At 46.7% G+C, this 18,009-nt stretch overlaps 1 pseudogene; it reads right to left on the bottom strand.

The window, feature by feature from the left end:
• Positions 1–6,806: 6,806 nt before the first annotated feature.
• LOC115643057 lies at positions 6,807–7,798 on the bottom strand (annotated as a pseudogene).
• Between the last annotated feature and the right edge of the window lie 10,211 nt (positions 7,799–18,009).

Raw genomic sequence — 18,009 nt, 5'->3', positions numbered from 1 at the left:
CTTTGCATCATGATATTTACCAATAATATCAAATCTTTTATTACAGGTAGGCATTTTCAGATATATTTATTACACCACACCTTCTGCTTGGACAGTTTGGTTATTGAAAATACATTTTGGCTTTCAACTACTACTTGAACCTTAACATATGTTTAGCTACTGGTTTTCCTTTCCCCTCAGTGTCCCTTTAAGTGGGCATCTCAGTTCAAGGTCATCACTGAGTACTTGGTACTCAAGGCTCCGATGAGGTAAGGATGTAAGAGCACTTTGCATGTTGGCAAGCATTCACTGAAGCTGCTTCCCAACCCAGGGTTATGCGCATGGAAAAAGTTCACCCAGCACTTGGGCTTTCTTTGTGATCCCCACTCCAAACACTTTTTCTAGACAGTTCTGATGGTGATCTGTGCTTTCTGAGCAAACTGTTGCGCCTTCTCCCAGCACCTCTTTCACCGCTGCTGTCTGTGTCTTACCAGAATTTCCTCCTTCTCTCTGTAAGGTGGATCATTAGCATTTTCACAGACAACCATTTATTCAGTGGGCTGTACATCCTGTCTTAAAGCTGAGGGGAGAGGCAGATATGGAGGAGAGTAGGGGTAGGGTCCAGAGTGACCTAGACTAATTGGAAGATTGGGCCAAAAGAAATATGATGAGGTTCAACAAGGTAACAGAGTCCTGAAATTAGGATGGAAGACTCCCATGCACCGCTACAGGCTGGGGACAGGCTGACTAAGCAGTATTTCTGCAGAAAAGGACCAGGGGACTACAGTGAATGAGAAGCTAGATATGAGTCAGCACTGTGCCCTTGGTAGCAAGAAGGCAACCACCATATTGGGCTGCATTATTAGAAGCATTGCTGGGTGATCAAGGGAGTGATTATTCCCCTCTAATTGGCACTGATGAGACCACATCTGGAGCATTGCGTCCAGTTTCGGGCCTCCCCTCTACAGAAAGGATATAAACAAATAGGAGAGAATCCAGCAGAGGGCAAAAAATGATTAGGGGGCTGGGGCACATGACTTATGAGGAGAGGCTGAGGGAACTGGGATTGTTTAGTCTGCAGAAGAGAAGACTGAGGGGAGATTTGATAACATCCTTCAATTACTTGGAGAGGGGTTCCAAGAAGATGGAGCTTGGCTGTTCTCAGTGGTGGCAGATGACAGAACGAGAAGCAACGGTCTCAAGTTGCAGTGGGGGAGGTTTAGGTTGGATATTAGGAAACACTATTTCACTAGGAGGTTGGTGAAGCACTGGAATGGGTTACCTAGGAAGGTGGTAGAATTTCCATCCTTTGAGGTTTTTCAGGTCAGGCTTGACAAACTCCTGGCTGGGATGATTTAGTTGGTTTGGTCCTGCTTTGAGCAGGGGATTGGACTAGATGACCTCCTGAGATCACTTTGAATCCTAATTTTCTGTGATTCTATGCTTCTAAAGAGACAGCTCATTTTCACAAGCACACCATAGAGCTGGATTGAGTTACCCTCTGTCCCCCCTCTCTCTATCCCCAAGAGGTCAGTTGTGTGACTGCTCCCCTCCAGGAGGCCAGTGACACATCCCCTCTCAAACTTGAGTCACAGGCCGAGTGCCTGGATGCACAGATGCTGAATCAGCCATTCTGTCCTGGGCATCCTCTCCCAAGTGACCAGTCAGGAGACATTCCTGTACTCCCACTGTTCCTTTCCCAGATTCCTCCTCTGCTCCACTCCCCCAAACACATACCCCTTGGCTTGAGGTGGATTCATCTCCCGTCACCGCCGCTCCCAGGGCCAAGGGTTGGGGCTGCTGCTGGAGGATGGGGGGTGGCCATGGGAGAGTGGCAGGGACAAGCAAAGGAGGTGTGGCCCATCCTCTGCAGCCAGGGAAGGGCCGCGCTACCGGCTCCTGTTGCTCTCCCGCGGTCAGCGGCCACCTCCCCACCCCCGAGGCGGGAGCCGGTAGAGCGGCCCTGATCCGGCTGCAGAGGACAGGCTGCTCCTTGGCTTGTTCGCGCCGCTCTCCCGCGGTCAGCGGCCAACCCCCACCCCCGAGGCGGGAGCCGGTAGAGCGGCACTGCTCCGGCTGCAGAGGACAGGCTGCTACTTGGCATGCAGCGGGGCGGAAAAGTCAAGGAAGAGGGGCCCGTCCTCCACAGCCAGAGCAGGGCTGTGCTACCGGCTCCCGCCTGAGGGGTTGGGGATGGCCACTGACTGCGGGAGAGTGGCAGGGACACACTCCCCTATTAGCTGGCTCCCTTCCCTGTCACACCCGGAGGCAGAAAAAAAGGCTGGATACTGCCCCCCAGGGTGGTCAGTATCCAGCCCAGGACGCTGCTTGAGGTATGAGCTGGGGCCCCAGCATTGTCCCGTCTCGTATATTTTGCTGCCCTAAGAACCTGCTTGTTTATCTGGTGCCTAGAGCCACCCCTGGGGACATTAGAATGTCAGAATGGGATTTTGAAAAATAAACTTGCCAAGATCTATGTGGAGCCAAACTTAAAATGGCCAGATGCCCTTCTATTAGCATTAATGAGCATGAGGGCCACCCTCAACCAAAAGACTGGACTTAGCCCTCATGAAATCCTGACAGGGAGGCCGATGCAACTTCCAGCAGCGCCTCCTCTGACCTTTGCCCAAATGGACGTTCATTTGATGGATGAGACAATGCTTAACTGTCAGGCATTAATGAAATCTGTTGGGTCTCTTTATTCACAGGTGAAAGAGACACTGCCTAAGCCTCCTGACAGCCCTGCCATTCATTGGAACCAGGGGGTCCATCAACGAAAGATCGCTCTAACCCCGCACTGGAAAGGCCCTTTTCAAGTTTTGCTGACTACCAACACCGCTGTGAAGTGACAAGGCGTGACTGCCTGGACCCACATGTCTCACTGCAAAAAGGACCCATCACCTCAAGACGGTGCAGCTCTAACTACTAATCAACCTCTCTCTCTTTCTGATGCCTCTTTCCCTCCTGGACAGTGGGAAACAAAGTCAAGGTGAAGTGCTAGTAACCTCTCATTTGTCCACTAACAGAACCATCATATAGCCAGCATCTGTTAAAGATACCAACCCACTACAGGCTGACATGCTAGTAACCTCTCCCCTGCATGATCCTGCACCACAACTATACCGGGAAAGAAGAAGGAACACTCACTCCGCTAAAACTGCCAAGATCCAAGGATTTCTGACTACAAAAGACATTAAGAATTGGCCCTGGTGGAGGAGATAGAGTATTATAGATTGGCAGGGAGGAATTTGGAGGGACCGTGATTGGGAGTGTGGATTGAGTGGTGGGCTGGGCTAGGCTCTGCACTTATGGACAAGTACCATCAGGCTGCACTGCCCTGCCTAACTGGCTTCCGGATGATGATTACCAAAACTGCCTTGTTGCCATGGACACTGCCCCCACCAGCTCCTCCACAACCACTACCACCCCTGTAACTTACCCAAATATCAGCAATCCCATATATTCAGATGGGACTCAAAGGCCAAGGCCTTCAGACCTTAGTGATTTATTTAAATATTGTTTGGAAAATTTATTTTTTTAAGATTCAGAGTCTCATACAAGCGAAAGATTGAGTGGAAAACAGATGGGTCAGTAGAGACAGAAGTGTATGAGATCACTACAAACAGCTTCAAGAATCCATCATTGAGATTGGTGGGTTTCATAACTGGGTTGCCATGATGGCCATTCCCAGAGCCTGCAATATACTGGAAGGAAGGGGTCCTCATTGTTATTTGCTTACCCAAGTAGTAAATGATCAAACTCACACTCAGAAAGTGTGTTCCACTGATGGCAATTTTACCTGTACTGAAGTAATCCCGATAACCAGTAACTTAACCTGCACCATACTGCAGTATTCCCCTGCTGATGCCCTTAATGGTGAAGCTTCTCAGAGCTATATGAGAATTGTTAACCAAGAAAGGTGGTATGACACTGTACCAAAGAGAGATGTGCTAGGGTATCGATGGACACTAGTTAATGCCACACTAGGGACTGTAACATTCACACTGCCATTATCCAGTTTTCAGGTCACCTCTGTATACCCAAATTGCTCCAAGGGGGCTGCCATTTGGTTACCAGAGCAAAGGGCATGGATCGTCTCAAGAAGGAAAAGAGATTTGAATGCCAATAGTGCAGCAGCAATTTGGACTCTTTACAAAGGCCAACAGCATGAGGAAAAACTAGGGCAGCTGGAGAGAGACACGGGAATTATTACTGGAGCACACATACAGGGTGGAATTGGCAGACTGCATGTTATCTCCACCCTCAGCTCCATAACCCAGGGTTTGCTAACAAGGATGGCACTTAACATCACTGAGGCAGGGAAGATATTGAAGTGGGATTTGGCCTGCTCAGAGATTCAGGATTTCCTGAATGACCAGCTGATGGCCATTCGGAGTGATCTTGAGCATCAGACTTGGCCCAGTGCCCTTACAAATGCCTCGGGGATGCCATCTGAATTGTGGCCTTGGAGACATACTTGGAGGGTTTCAGGGTAGAAATGCAGACACTCATAGTGCTGCTTCAAAGCGCACGGGCTGGTTGGAGGGATGTGGGCTCCGACATACCGAATCCTGCTGGGTCCGTGGGGAGGATGCATGTGAGATTGGGCAATTCACCGCAATGTTTGGGAAATTAAACACCCTGGTGAGCCTAGCCGATTTGTACTCGGTGCTCCTGGAATAACACCCGATATTTGGATAGGAACAGGAAGCCAATGGACACTCTGACCACTAGAACTGCCGCAGCTTCAGTGTGAACAAAAACTGAAACAAGGAGAGGTTGTCATGGTTCATGACAATGTTTGTTGGGAAGATATGGGACTAGGAACTACCCCAGCAGGGCAGCCAATCTTTCAGGCTAATGATAGATAGAATTCTAATATATTAGTAAAACACAATTTCCATTTACAGAAACCATGTTGACTTTTGCCGAACAATTTATGTTTTTCTATGTGTCTGACAATGTTATTCTTTACTATTGTTTCAAATAATTTGCCTAGTACTGATGTTAAACTTACACATCTGTAATTTCTGGGATCACCTCTAGAGCCTTTTTTAAATATCGGTGTCACATTACCTATCTTCCTGTCATTGGGTACACAAGCTGATTTAAAGGACAGGTTACAAACCATAGTTGGTAGTTCCGCAAGTGGCCCCTCCCTGAATGTTTGTTTAAATCACTTAATGGTGACAGCAATACCATCCAAGGTCAAGGAAAGGAATTTGCACCTTGGGGAAGTTTTTAACCTAATATGGTGGAATATAAGCTCAGGGGGGGTTTCATGTGGGTCCCAACATCTGTACCCCAGAGTTCAGAGTGGGGAGGGAACCCTGACAATACCCTACATCACAAAGGAAGGAGAGCACCTTGCAACATGGAGAACCACCCTAGAGCCTCTGGGGTTCAATGTTGAAAGATGGTTGGCTTCATTCTGAGGGCTGAGGAGCATCCTTGTGGGCAAGAGAATCCCCAGCCGGCCTTGAAACAATCGCTGACCAACCTGAAAAGTTTGTTACAGAAGTTGTGGGCCCACTGGTAGACTAGGATGTCCAGCTCCCGGTTCCCCTCCACTCCTCCAAAACAGACCTTGTGGCCGAGAAGAGGAGATAGAAGTCTCCCCAATGCTGTAGAAGGAATTTCACCTTACTCGTGAAATCACAGGTGTCCACCAGACACTGTCATGCTCATCCCACAGCACAGTGGGAGACAGTGTTGTGGACTTCTGATGATTTTCTGGCTGGGTCCCTGTTATGACCCTGCAGCCCATGGAGATCGGCAAAGAGAGATCAGACCACCGGTTTGGCGATGGTACCGGTGGTGCCGCAGAAAGGGAAAGGGAGCTGGAGGGAAGAGAGCAGCCCCTAAAAGGGTCAGGGAGGGGACACAAAAAAAACTTCCCCCTGAGGTTCATCCAAAGAGAGGGAAAAAGGAATCAACCCCTGGACGGCAGCAGTATGGAAGATGGAGAAGACAAAAATGAGTAGCGCTTCTCTCCACATTCCCCCAACAGCTCCTGCCTCCACTCTGTGACTGTGTCTAGGGCTTGGGGCAGCGTGAACTGGGGGCTCTTCTGCTGCTGCAGCCAGGGCCCTTCCCTTCCCCCTGATGACTTCTGCTATGGTTGGAGGCTTGAACTCCTGCCAGATGAAGCTGAGGCAGTCTCTGCTCAGTGCTTCTGCCTACTTCTGCCAAGCTGATCCACATGAATCACAGGCTGATTCCCATGTTCTGTTCATTCACTCTGAAGCACCTGGCACTGGGCACTGATAGGAAACAGGCTACTGGGCTACATGGACAATTGGTTTTACCCAGTATGGCCATTCTGATCTTCTTCTTTAGACCTCAGACGTATCTGCCTCCTCTTGGAACCCACGATACCCCACCCCCCTCCCAGATCTCAGATAGATCCCAGGAGTCTATCTCTGCATAGAGTTAGTAACAAAGTAATAATAAACATTGAAATGTTAAAACTAACCAGTCCCTCTTAAGTGACTGCCACAAGATATGAGAACATATTGGTTTTAGAGATGACTGGGTCGCAGCTGAGAAGGGAAGGGGAAGACAGGAGCAAGTGACAGGGGCAGGGCCTTGGGGAGAAGACACACAGTGGGGTCGAGGCTTGACAGAAGAGATGGGGCAAGATTGTAATTCCAGAGATCCATCTATGAGCAATTAGAAAGGTGGCAACCCAGTTTAGTGTGCATAGACTGATTCCCCGGTTCATCACATTGACATGGCACAGTAAGGACAGGACAGGGTTTAATGTCTCTCTGTCTGTCCAGGAAGTGATTGAGGGAAGAGGCCCCACCATCATACGCCAGCCAGCTCTACACATAGCTCAATCTGAGAGCCAGAGCACATAGAAAAAACATTTGGGCCCCCTTATGACTAAAGAGCTGGAGCAGCCTGCCCCGGATCTGCTTGGTCCTCACCCCATAAATGATGGGGTGTATCATGGGGGGCATCAGCTGGTGCACACTGGTAATAAGAATGAGGAAATGTAGTGGCACATTGTGGCCAAACCGCTGAACGAGAGAAGAGAATACATCTGGGATGTACAAAGCTGAGATAGCACAAAGATGAGAGATGCAGGTACAAAAAGTTTTGAGCCGGGCATCCTTTGTGGGGAAGTGGAACATGGCCCAGAGGATCTGAGTATAGGACACGCTGATAAAAAACACATCCATTCCGATCACAGAGAGAATATTAAACAGTCCATAGTAACTACTGATGCGGATGTCAGCGCAGGCCAGCTTCACCACAGCTTTATGCCCACAATAGAAGTGGGGGATGATGTTGGTTCTGCAATATGGCCACCGCCTCACTAATAAGGGATAGGGTAATGCGAGTATGCCACCGCGCAGCACCACGGCCAGGCCTATCTTGGCCACAGCAGAGTTTGTCAGGGTCGTTGAATATCTCAGAGGATGGCAGATGTCCACGTAGCGATCAAAAGCCATGGCCACGAGGATTCCAGACTGCATCCCTGAGAAGCAGTGAATGAAGTACATCTGGGTGAGGCAGGCACTGAAACTGATCTCCCTGGAATTGAACCAGAAGATGCTCAGCAGTTTGGGTAGGGTGGATATGGACATGACCAGGTCGGTGACAGCCAGCATGCAGAGGAAATAGTACATGGGCCCATGGAGGCTCGGCTCTCTCTTCACGATGAACAGGATGGTGAAGTTCCCCAACACGGCTATGGCGTACATAGCACAGAAGGGAATGGAGATTCAGATATGGCTGCCTCTAGGCCAGGAATGCCAAGTAGAATGAAGGTGGAGGGGTTGGTGAAGTAAGTTGTGTTCGAATCTGACATGGTGTAGGGGAGAAAGCGACCAACTCTGAGGCTTAAGGGTGTCTCTTGCATTTACTGTATGCTCCCCATACTTTCTATGTGTTCCCAGGACATTGGGTGATGGTCGCAGTAGAAATGCCTGAATGGAGAGACAACGTTAATATGAGACTGTGCATGCAGTAGTGGAAGCTGTTTTCATGGGATAAGAAGATTGATCTGTCTTCACACAGTGAAAAATTTACATTTTCATTATTCAGAGAGAATAACTATTAACAATGACCTTACAAAATCCAATTCCATATTTTCTTGTGCTCCCTGAATTAATAATTTGTAAACTCTTTTGCAGAGGGAACCTTAAGAGGCACCAGCAGGAAACAAAAATTTGGATAGTGGTTATCCATCATTGTTCCATAATGCAAGGAGAGTCAGGATAGGGAGTCCATACTGAAGGGAGATCCCCATTCATCCAGTTGCTCAAAATCCAAGAGGGGGAAAAAAAACTTTTACAAGGACATGTGCTGAGAGAAACATCCCAGCTAGCACATACCTCAGGGGAAAGACCTGGATGCCATTGACAGCAGCTCAAGAGAAACACCTGCTCATTCGCAGCAGTGGACAAAACAAAACAATGTTCTGATCATTAAGATATGAGATGGAGCATAACATGTTCGGGAATGTGTTCAGTTTTGGTCACCCAGTCTCTATTTAAGGATAGAAAAGTCCGGGATTCTTTACTGTTCACATGGGACAAAGATGAGGACATATGATATAGGAGAGGAAAATAAAAAATGAAACTGATTTACGTTCAGATGGACAGTTCTCAGCCAGTACTATTGATAGACACTTAGTGCTCCAAGAAGACTAATTCCCCAAAGCTGAGGAAAATTGTCAGCAAAACTGATTGGGAGGAAAAATTTAATCAGAAAAAATGTGAAAGAATGTTGGTATTACTTTGATTACAGCTCATTAAATAGAGGAAAACTCATGTTTCCACAGTCAACAAAGTGAACAACTTTGGGCAAAAATTCAGTTTTGAGGTAAAGTGAAGGCAGCAATTAGGGGGAGGGAAACAATATGTAACAAAGAGGAAAAAGGGAAAATAGCTGGCCAAGAATAGAAATCGGAAATTAAGAAAATTGATGAAGAAAGTTAAGACATCTGGGAAAACTCCATGTGTAGCAGCGCTATGAATCACAAAAAGGAGGTTATTAATTATATTAAGAATAAAAAATTAAATCCTAGAAATGATTTATGTCAATTCCTGTGTTATATATAAAGTACTAAAAATAAAGGGAAAGGGTTTTATATATATATATATATTAGATAAAGAGTTGACAAGGAATGGAAAAGCTGGTATGGGATTAGTTAAAAAAAAAGTTTAAAAATGTAAGTAATGCCAGTCGCCAATTTAAACAGATTTTCTCAAGTAAACCTGATTTCATCCTTTTGTGAGAGTACAAATTGGTTGACCAAGGGAACAGTGCTGATGCAATGAACCTTGATTTCTCAGAGGCATTTGATTTAGTAGTGGAAAATATTGAGTTGGTGAGTTGGAGCATGGGATTGGTGAAGTAAACTGAATCCAGTTCTGGGGTCCACATTTGAAAAGATGCTGAAAACTTGGAGACGGTGCAGAAAAGAGCCACAAAAATGTTTTGAGAATAGAGTAAAAGCTGGATCGTTAGACTTGAATGCATATTTCTCTTTAACTTATCAAAAAGATGACCAAGCAGAGACTTTCATGGGGAGAAAATCATGGGTAATAACAGGCTTTGTAATTTACCAGAGAAAGGCTGAGTGAGACCGAAGGGCTGGAAGCTGAAGCCAGGCAAATTACAGCTCGAAATTAGGGCCAAATATTTAGCAGTGAGGTGACTAACCATTGCTTGTTTTGGTTTCCACCAAGATGGTTGGTGGTGTTTGGACACCTGAAATAGAGAATGCCAGTGAAAATGGAGTAGATTCATCTACTAAAATAGGGAAAGAAGAAGTTAAAAGTCACTTGGAAAATTTAAATATCTTCAAGTCACCAGAGCTTAATGAAATGCATCCTAGAATACTGTGACAAAGTTCCTCCTCTACCTTGGTGAGTCCTGCACTTATTTGGCAGATTTGCTCACCTCAGTGATCTTCCGCACAGTCTGGGTCAACTTCTCCTGTGTCTGATCAGGAGTTGGGAGGTTTGGGGGGAACCTGGGCCCGCCCTCTACTCTGGGTTCCAGCCCAGGGCCCTGTGGATTGCAGCTGTCTATAGTGCCTCCTATAACAGCTGCATGACAGCTACAACTCCCTGGGCTACTTCCCCATGGCCTCCTCCAAACACCTTCTTTATCCTCACCACAGGACCTTCCTCCTGGTGTCTGATAACGCTCGTACTCCTTAGACCTCCAGCAGCACACCCTCTCACTCTCAGCTCCTTGCGCCTCTTGCTCCCAGCTCCTCACATGTATTTCCTCTCCTCTGGCTCCCCCCGGCCTGACTGGAGTGAGCTCCTTTTTAAACCCAGGTGCCCTGATTAGCCTGCCTTGATTGGCTGCAGGTGTTCTAATCAGCCTGGCTGTCTTAATTGGTTCTAGCAGGTTCCTGACTACTCTAGTGCAGCCCCTGCTCTGATCACTCAGGGAACAGAAAACTACTCAGCCAGTGACTAGTATATTTGCCTATCACATATCCCTCCCCCCTGCTCCACACCAAGGGGTTGGGCAGCTTGGGATGCCAGACAGTGCACACATGACAAGCCATCGGCATTGCCGTGACAGCTCCCTGCTCTGTGTTGCACACGGAACTGGAAAGGTTGGAGGGATAAGAACCACCTGGTCGCCCTTGTGTTCTTCTCTTTGTTCCGCTGCATCCATTGGAGAGCGGCATGGTCGGTCATGAGGACAAATCTGCGCCCGAGCAAGTAGTAGCGCAATGCTTCCATGGCCCATTTTATGGTGAGGCACTCTCGAGAAAATCATGAGTAATAATGGGCTCTGTAATCTACCAGAGGAAAGCTGAGTGAGACAGAAGGGCTGGAAGCTGAAGCCAGGCAAATTCCAGCTCGAAATTAGGGACAATTATTTAGCAGTGAGGGTGATTAACCATTGTTTGTTTTGGTTTTCACCAGGAGGATGGGTGGTGTTTGGGCACCTACAATAGAGAAGGCCAGTGAAAATGGGGTAGATTCATCTACTAAAATAGGGAAAGAACAAGTTAAAAGTCACTTGGAGAAGTTAGATGTCTTCAAGTCACCAGGCCCTGATGAAATGCATCCTAGAATACTCTGAGGGAACTAACTGAGGAGCTATCTGAGCCGTTAGTTACTATCTTTGGAAAGTCATGGGACACAGGGGAGATTCCGGAAGACTGGAAAAGAGCACATATAGTGCCTGTCTATAAAGAGGGAAATAAGGGAAATCCAGGCTGTTACAGACCAGTCAGCTTCACTTCTGTACCAGGTAAGATAATGGAGCAAATAATCATGGAATCAATTTGCAAACATCTAGAAGATAATAAAGTGATAAGTGATAGTTAGCATGGATTCAACAAGCACTGTGGATGTAGGGAAGCAGTAGCTGTGGTATATCTAGACACTAGTACAGCTTTCGATACAGTCTCGCATGATCTTCTCATTAACAAACTAGGGAAACACAATCTAGATGGAGCTACTATAAGGTGTGTGCATACCTGGTTGAAAAAAATGCTCCCAGAGGATAGTTATCAGTGGCTCACAGTCAGGTTCAAAAGGTATAACAAGTGGGGTTCCGCAGGGATCAGTTCTGGGGGTCCGGTTCTTTTCAATGTCTTCATCAATGATTCAGATCATGGCATAGAGTGTAAACTTGTTAAATTTGCAGATGATACTAAGTTGGGAGGGGTTGAAAGTCTTTACAGAATCAGAAAAACATTCAAACGTTCTCCATTCAAAACTGGAGAAAAGGATGATTAAGAGTCTTGAAAACATGGTGTTTGAGGGAAGACTGGAAGATCTAGGTTTGTTTCTTCTGAATAAGAGAAGACTGAGGCGGGAAATGATAACAATTTTAAAGTTTGTTACAAGGAGGGAGAAAAAGTGTTCTCCTTAACCTGTGAAGAGAAGACAAGAAGCAATGGACTTAAATTGCAGCAAGGGAGGTTTAGGTTTGACATTAGGAAAAATGTTTCAAAAAAGGCAAATACTATGTTGTGTTATATTGGCAGAATTATAACATGCAAGTCATAGTACATGATAATATTCCTCTACTCAGTGTGGGTTAGCTGTTAGTTGGAGAAATGTGTCAAATTTTGCTCTTCAATGTATAGAAAGGATGTAGAGAATCTGGAAAAGATCCATAGACAAGTAACAAATGTTATGCAAGGGATGGAATGCAAACTGTAAGAGCAAACCAAAGAAACCAAGATGTTTACTTGGAAAAGAGGAGATTAATGGGGGACAGGATAGTGGTATTCAAACACTTGAAAGGCTGCCATAAAAAGGTGGAGGAAAGTTATTCTGTCTTACAACAGAAGAGCAGGACAAGAGTCAATGGGTTCAAATTCCAGCCTAGCAGATTTAAATTCAATTTCAGAAAAATCTTCCTAACTTTAAGTACAGGAGGCCAATGGAACAGACTCCCAGGGAAGTCATGGAAGATCTATCTGTGGAGGTTTTCCAAACTCATATGAATGACCACCAATCTTAGATGACTAAGACAAAAGAAATTCTGCATCTTGTCAGGGGATAGACTAGCTATCCTTTGTGTTCCCTTATAACTCTATGGCTCTGTCATTCTATGATGTAAAATCCTAATGCACCCCCGGCCTTAGTCACACACACATATTTCGGCTCAATACAGAGGTGTCAAGGGTTTTCCCCCAGTCTGAACTTTAGGGTACAGATGTGGGGACCTGCATGGATCCTTCTAAGCTTAATTATGAGCTTAGATCTGGTACGCTGACACCAGCCAGAAGTTCTGTGTATGGCACACCTCTATCCCCCCAAAACTTTCCCCTCCCTGGGCAGTCTTGAGAGACTTCACCAATTCCCTGGTGAACAAAGATCCAAACTCCTTGGATTTTAAAACAAGGGGAAATTAACCATACCCCACCTTCTTTCCCCCCACCAAACCCTGGTGAGTTCAGACCCAATCCCCTTGGGTCTTAAAAGAAGGAAAAATCAATCAGGTTCTTAAAAAAGAAAGCTTTTAATTAAAGAGAGAAAAGATAAAAATTATCTCTGTAAAATCAGGATGGAAAATGCTTTACAGGGTATTTAGATTCATATAGACTAGAGAGATCCCCCTCCAGCCTTAGATTCAAAGTTAAAGCAAACAGAGGTAAAAATCCTTCCAGTAAAAAAGAAACATTTACAAGTTGAAAAAAACAAACATAAGACCAATCCGCCTAGCCTGGCTATACTTACAATTTTGAAACATGAAAGACTGATTCAGAAAGGTTTGGAGAGCCTGGATGGACGTTTGGTCCCTTTCAGTCCTGAGAGCGAACAACACCCAAAACAAAGAACACAAACAAAGACTTCCCTCCACCAAGATTTGAAAGTATCTTGTCCCCCTATTGGTCCTTTGGTCAGGTGTCAGCCAGGTTTACTGAGCTTCTTAACCCTTTACAGGTAAAATAGACATTAACCCTTAACCATCTGTTTAAGACACACACCCCAAATCTCAGACAGTGTGGAACCACACTGGTGGTGATTTCTTCCTAGAACTTTAGAATAAACAGATTAATAAAACACATGCACCTGTACATATACTACTAATTATATAAAACTACAAGATTTCACATTTCAAGGACAATTTTTAACCAGCAAAGAATCCTGTGGCACCTTATAGACTAACAGATGTTTTGGAGCATGAGCTTTCGTGGGTGAATACCCACTTCCTCAGATGCATGTAGTGGAAATTTCCAGGGGCAGGTATATATATGCTAGCAAGCAAGCTAGAGATAACCAGTTGATTCTGGGAAACTTTCACCGGAGAGTGCATCAGCTACTTTGTTCGAAGCTCCTGAAATGTGTTGAATTTCAAAATCAAAATCAAAATCTTGGAAAGCTAACCTCCATCGAAGAAGGTTTTTGTTGTTTCCCTTGGCAGTATGAAGCCACTTTAGCGCAGCATGGTCGCTTTGTAGCTGGAAGTGCCATCCCCAAACGTATGGGCGTAGTTTTTCCAGGGCATATACAATGGCGTAGCACTCTTTTTCACTGATTGACCAGTGGCTTTCCCTCTCAGATAGTTTCTTGCTGAAAAACACGACAGGATGGAATTCTTGATCCAGTCCTTCCTACACTAAAACTGTTCCTACACCACGCTCAGATGCGTCTGTGGTTACTAGGAATGGTTTATCAAAGTCTAGGGCCCTTAGCACAGGGTCAGACATGCGTGTCACCTTAAGCTGGTTAAAGGCCTTCTAACACTCATCAGTCCACTTAACTGCATTGGGCTAAGTCTTTTTGGTTAGGTCTGTTAGTGGGGCAGCGATTTGGCTGTAGTGTGGTACAAATCGCCTGTAATATCCGGCCAACCCTAAGAAGGATTGGATCTGTTTTTTTGACTTTGGGACATCCACTTTTGGATAGCATCCATCTTGGCCTGTAGGGGAGTTGTTGTTCCTTGTCCCAGCTGGGTCCAAGGTAAGTCACTCTGTTTTGGCCTATTTGACACTTTTTAGCCTTAACAGTTAGTCCTGCCTGCCTGATGCACTCGAAAACTTTTTTTCGAAGTATTTAAGGTGTTCTGCCCATGAATCAGAAAAAAATGGCCACGTCATTGAGGTAGGCAACTGCAGATTCTCCCAATCCTGCTAGGAGACCATCTACAAGTCTTTGGAATGTGGTGAGTGCATTTCGCAGCCCGAAAGGAAGCACATTAAATTCATACATCCCCGCATGGGTGATGAAAGCTGAGCTTTCTTTGGCAGGTTTATCTAGTGGTACTTGCCAGCAGCCCTTGGTTAAGTCTATTGTAGACATGAACTGGGCACATCCCAATTTTTCCAATAGCTCATCGGTGCGTGGCATTGGATAGTTGTCGGGATGAGCTGACAGCATTTAGCTTACGGTAGTCCACGAAAAAGCGAATTTCCCCATCTGGTTTGGGAACTAAAACTATTGGAGATTATACTCATCTGCAGCATGTTCTGGATCTCCTGTTCTATAGCAACTTGAGCATGAGGAGACACCTGGTAGGGTGGGGTTCTAATGGGGTGAGCATTACCTGTGTCAATGGAGTGGTATGCCCGTTCAGTCCGTCCTGGGGTGGCTGAGAACAATGGGGTGAAGCTAGTGCACAGCTCCTTGATCTGTTGCCGCTGCAGACGTTTCAGGATTGTGAAGAGGTTCACCTCTTCCATGCCACCGTCACTTCTTCCTTCGTAGTAGACACCTTTAGGCCACTCAGCGTCATCTCCTCCCCAGGCTGTAAACTGACAAACCTGTAATTTTCTGGAATAGAAGGGCTTTAGAGAATTAACATGGTATACATTAGGCTTTATGGTTGATGTGGGGAATGCTATGAGATAGTTAACAGCTCCCAGGTGCTCTTGGACTGCGAATGGCCCCTCCCATGATGCTTCCATTTTATGGGCCCATTTTCACCTTCAAGACCATAATCTGGTCTCCTACTTTGAAGGAAGTATCTCTGGTATGTGTATCATACCAGGCCTTTTGCTCTTCCTGAGCATCCCTTAGGCTTTCCTTAGCAAGGGCTAAAGAGTGTTGGAGGGTGCTTTGTAGGTTGCTTACAAAGTCCAGAATGTTAGTTCCTGGAGAAGGCGTAAACCACTCCCATTGCTGCTTCACCAACTGTAATGGCCCCTTAACCTTGTGGCCATATACAAGCTCAAATGGTGAAAACTCTAAACTGGGATGTGGTACAGCCCTGTAGGCAAAGAGCAACTGCTGCAACACTAGGTCCCAGTCATTGGAGTGTTCATTCACGAATTTACGTATCATGGCCCCCAAAGTTCCATTAAACCTTTTGACCAGGCCATTGGTTTGATGGTGATCTGGGGTGGCAACCAAGTGATTCACCCCATGAGTCTCCCACAGTTCTTTCATGGTCCCGGCCAGGAAATTAGTCCCTGAATCCGTAAGGATGTCGGAGGACCAACCTACCCTGGCAAAAATGTCTGTTAGGGCCTGGCACACAGTTTTAGCCCTGGTGTTGCTTAGAGCTACTGCTTCCGGCCATCGGGTAGCAAAATCTATGAAAGTCAGTATGTACTGCTTTCCTCTGGGGGTCTTCTTTGGGAAAGGACCCAGAATATCTACAGCTACTCGCTGAAATGACACCTCAATTATGGGGAGTGGTTGGAGAGGGATTTTGACCTGGTCTTGGGGCTTTCCCACACTTTGGCACACCTCACAGGACTGGACATAATTAGCAACGTCCTTGCCCATCCCCTCCCAGTGGAAGGACTTCTCCAACCTGTCTTTGGTTCTGTTTACCCCAGAATGGCCACTGGGATGATCATTGGTTAAGCTTAAGAGCTTTACCCGGTACTGTTTTTGAGGACGCCAGTCATTCTGGTGTCCACCAGAAAGAGTCTCCTTGTATAAAAGTCCTTGTTCTACAACAAACCGGGATCAGTTAGAAGAGCTGAGAGGTGGTGGGGTGCTCCGTGCCGCCGCCCACACTTTCTGAAGGCTGTCATCTGCTTCCTGCTCAGTCTGGAACTGTTCCCTTGAGGCTGGAGACACCAGTTCTTCCTCAGACTGGGGACTTGGGCTTGGTCCCTCTGGAAGCGATGTAGGTGATGGGGTTGTTTTCGCTGATGGTGAACCGCTCTCCGCTGGTGCACTATGTAATATTTCAGGCTTTGGCTGAGCCTCTTGCGTAGGCTTGTCTGCTGCTTCTGCCAGTTCAGGCCCGCTGGTGCCCTCTGGTGTTGGAGTGGTAGATGGGTTTGCAAGTGCTGGCAACGGTTCTGGTGCTGGTTGCTTTTCCAGTTCCGGTTCTGGGACTGGATGCACTATGGCTGTTGCAGTTGTTGGCATGGGATCTGGTTCCACCACCTCTTTCTGGGACTCTGGTAACACAGACGGGGCCCTGGTGGACGGCTCAGGAACAGGGATGGGTGTGGAAGCTTGCCTGGCCTGGCTGCGGGTGACCATTCCCACCCTCTTGGCCAGCTTTACCTGGTTGGCCAAGTCTTCCCCCAGTAGCATGGGGATGGGATAATTGTCATAGACTGCCAAAGTCCACATTCCTGACCTGCCCTTGTACTGGAGAGGTAATTCAGCTGTAGGCAAGTTTAAAGATTTTAACATGAATGGGTGAATTGTCACTTGGGCCTCTGGGTTAATGAATTTTGGGTTCACTAAGGATTGGTGGATAGCTGACACTGGTGCCCCCATGTGTCTCCACGTGATAACCTTCTTTCCGCCCACTCTCAAAGTTTCCCTTAGCTCTGAGGGGATTTGAGAGGCATCTGGGCCTGGAGGTCTGTGGTGTGATGGTGGTGTAATGAACTGCACTTGATTGGGGTTCCAGGGGCAATGGGCCTTTATATGTCCCCGTTCATTGCATTTAAAACATCGCCCAGCTGACTGGTCACTGGGCCGAGGTGGGTTTCTGGAGATCGGTGAGGTGGGACAATAGGGTGTCTGGGGCTTTCCTTGGGTTGAAGGTGGGGTCTTGGGTTGCCCTCAGTGATAGGGTTTAGTTTCAGTTTGCCCCCTGTGATATTCACTCCCCTTGCTAGTAGCTTTTTTCTTTTCTGCCACTTCCACCCATTTGGCTCCAATCTCCCCCGCCTCGGTTACAGGTTTGGGCTTCCCATCTAGGATGTACCTTTCTATTTTCTCAGGAACACCCTCTAAGAACTGCTCCATTTGCATTAGGAGGGACAGCTCTTCCAGAGAGTTAACATTTGCTACTGATATCCAGGCATTCCAATTCTTTCCAATGTGGTAGGCGTGTCAGGTACATGACACTAAGAAGGCCTCAGTATCATCACCTGCCTTGTAGGTGGGGAATTTCTTGGGATGGGGAACGGTACCTGGAGAAGGGTTGTTAGATTTGGCTGGTACATCCTGCTTAGCCTTGGCTAATTCCAGGGCCTGCTGGTAGGCCTCCCTCTGGAGCTCCAATGCCCTCCGGTGGTCAGCCTCTTTGGCTTTCTCTTCTCTTTCTCTCTCTCTTTCATCTCCATCATCTCTATAGCTCTCCTGTGACAGCCTCCTTGGCTCTCTCCTCTGCTTCCAGGCTAGTCATTTCCTGTTTAGTTGCTTTTTTGGTACTCATTTTTCTGCT

This window comes from Gopherus evgoodei, unplaced genomic scaffold (genome assembly GCF_007399415.2).
Source record: "Gopherus evgoodei ecotype Sinaloan lineage unplaced genomic scaffold, rGopEvg1_v1.p scaffold_50_arrow_ctg1, whole genome shotgun sequence".
NCBI classification, from domain to species: Eukaryota; Metazoa; Chordata; order Testudines; family Testudinidae; genus Gopherus; species Gopherus evgoodei.
This window is presented reverse-complemented; position numbering and strand designations above follow the sequence as displayed.